Genomic DNA, 2,500 nt, shown 5'->3' with positions numbered 1-2,500 from the left:
TTAGATTTACATTTGACTGGAAGACAACTGAGGGATGCAGAAGAGTGGGAAGAGGAGGTATGAAGGAAAAACAGGAAGAAGGATAAAGAGGAATAGAAAGGAAGTATGGGAGTGATATAGAAAAGTACAAAAGAGTAGGTAACAAAGAAAATGGAGGAAAAAAAGAATACAAAAAACAGTAAAAACATAAATAAGAAAAATAAACAAGTAAAACCAAGAAAAATACTGAACGTTTCCTCTTCATAAATTCAGAAAACGTTTAGAAGAGAGAGAGAGAGAGAGAGAGAGAGAGAGAGAGAGAGAGAGAGAGAGAGAGAGAGAGAGAGAGAGAGAGAGAGAGAGAGAGAGGCGAAAAAGGAGATGGAAAGACAGCGAGGCAGGAAGAGAGAGAAAGAAAGGAATAGAGGAACAGACAAGGAGTGAGAGAGTGAGTGAGAGAGTGAGTGAGTGAGAGAGTGAGAGCCGCAGCGTCTCGCCATCATGCGACTGACCTTGCCGGCAATAAAGACGCGGTACATTATTCATGCCCACATCTGTCTTGCCAAAACAATACGCAAACCCACAAGTATTATCATCATACTCGTCCCTCGAATCCACGGCAGGGGGCCACGAGGAGGAGGAGGAGGAGGAGAAGGAGGAGGAGGAGGAGATGGTGGTGGAGAGTAAGGAGGAGGAAGTTGGAGGTGACAAAAAAAAGTAGCTCCAGCGGCCAGAATCATTGGACAGACATGTGATGCTGTGAATCTATCTTGGAAATTAGGCGATTTTGGTGATATGACGCCTGAATATGCGATGAGGTGTGGCCGCGGACCTCCCAGGGCTGGGCGACGCTTGCTACACCGTCCTTACTTTACATAACGTTTCCTGCCTCTGTCCACGAGAAACACCTCAAGTACAACAATCCAGGCAGGAACCATCGCTGCTGTGAGTCGTGTAGTTATTGACAGTGTGCAGGCTTCATAAAATCACGTCCTGTTAGTTGCAGTATAACAAATATGGATGTAATTGCAGTGCATCAGGAAGAAGTTGATTTTTAATTCCTCAGGAGAAAAAAAAAAAAATCACCCTCGATTCATTAAAATCCTTCAGTGATATTTAAAATAAAAATTAAACCGTAGCTGGATTAAACTGGATGGCTTAAAACTCATAAAGCGAGACCACTGGATAACTTTTTTTTTAATAACTCTAAACTTTTTTTTTTTCTTTTTTGAAAGGTTTTGTGAGGTGAAGCAGAATGAAGGATTGCATGCATGTCTGCGGGGGCGGTGGGAGGAGACCAGGACTTAAGATACAAAAGCTACACTAAATCTGCCTTAGAGGATGCGAAGGATTGGTACTCGCGGTAAAGAGAGTGACAGGTGTACAGGTGTAGAGGGATGCGAACCCTGGGCCAAGGCGATGTACAGGAAGGAACCAGAGAGCAGAATATTACCAGAAATCCATCCTTGTTTCACTATCACATCTCTGGCAGTTAAAAAAAAAAAAAAAACTACAATAACAATAAAAAACAGAATACGTAGAAACCCCACACCCAACACACACACACACACACACACACACACGAACACACGCATACACACACACGTGATAGTAATAAAATGAAATAGAAAGAAGGGAAGTAATCTTGGGGTAATGTTTCAAAATGGATATACCTGAGAGGTGAAGATAAAAATGGGTCAGTGTCCCGCTCCCTCTCTCCCCCTGTCGCGCATCCGTCGCTGGGGAGATAAGATGACACTTAGGCGAGATGAGATACAGAGGAAAACTTGCTCCTCATTTATGATAACGAGTGTCCAGGAATAATTGGCGGCAAACACGAATAAGAATAAATTTCCTTTAGGCGATAAATAACGCTAGAGAGAGAGAGAGAGAGAGAGAGAGAGAGAGAGAGAGAGAGAGAGAGAGAGAGAGAGAGAGAGAGAGAGAGAGAGAGAGAGAGAGAGATGCAGCGAGGGAAGTGAAGGAGGAGGAACCGAAGCAGAGAGAGAGAGAGAGAGAGAGAGAGAGAGAGAGAGAGAGAGAGAGAGAGAGAGAGAGAGAGAGAGAGAGAGAGAGAGAGGTAGAAAAAAAGTTGATTTGAGGAGAACAAGGAGAGGATACCAAAGAATAAATAAACGAACGGAGAGAATGGAATAAAAACCGAGAATTATAAAGACAAGAGAAATTTGTGGGGGGAATGAATCAGGGACGGCAGAGGGATTGAGAGAGGGAGAGGAGAGGAGCGAGAGGAGGGAGGGAGGGAGGAGAATGGCAGCAGGAGCGGCGGCGGCGGCGGCGGCCGGCTCGGCGGTGGTGGTGGTGGTGCAGGTATGACGGGCGGGTCGGAAAAGGTGGGACAGAGGGCGGCAGTGGCGCTCTGGCGGTCGGTGGGGAAGGTTATGCGCGTGGTCCGGCCGTTGCTGACCACGCCTGGTGTTTGGAAAGTGCCGGCTGCTGCAGTGCGCGGAGGGTCGGCGTGGTGGTGTGGGGACGGTTCGCGGGTAGGTGAGGTGAGGTGCGG

At 46.6% G+C, this 2,500-nt stretch overlaps 1 protein-coding gene across 3 annotated transcripts in view; it reads left to right on the top strand.

The window, feature by feature from the left end:
* The window catches only part of LOC135088688 (tetratricopeptide repeat protein 28-like), a 96,960-nt gene that overhangs the window by 15,124 nt on the left and 79,336 nt on the right, over positions 1-2,500 (top strand). Inside the window, exon 1 of one of the 3 annotated variants that reach the window (XM_063983629.1) lies at positions 2,278-2,480. The exons of the other annotated variants lie outside the window; for them this stretch is intronic. The gene's annotated coding sequence lies outside the window, so the exon portion shown is untranslated. Of the gene's footprint in view, positions 1-2,277; positions 2,481-2,500 lie in introns of those variants that run through there. 3 annotated transcript variants of the gene reach the window in all.

The sequence above is a fragment of the Scylla paramamosain genome, chromosome 31 (genome assembly GCF_035594125.1).
Source record: "Scylla paramamosain isolate STU-SP2022 chromosome 31, ASM3559412v1, whole genome shotgun sequence".
NCBI classification, from domain to species: Eukaryota; Metazoa; Arthropoda; class Malacostraca; order Decapoda; family Portunidae; genus Scylla; species Scylla paramamosain.
Note: the sequence above shows the minus strand (reverse complement) of the source record. Positions and strands in the feature narration are given on the sequence as shown.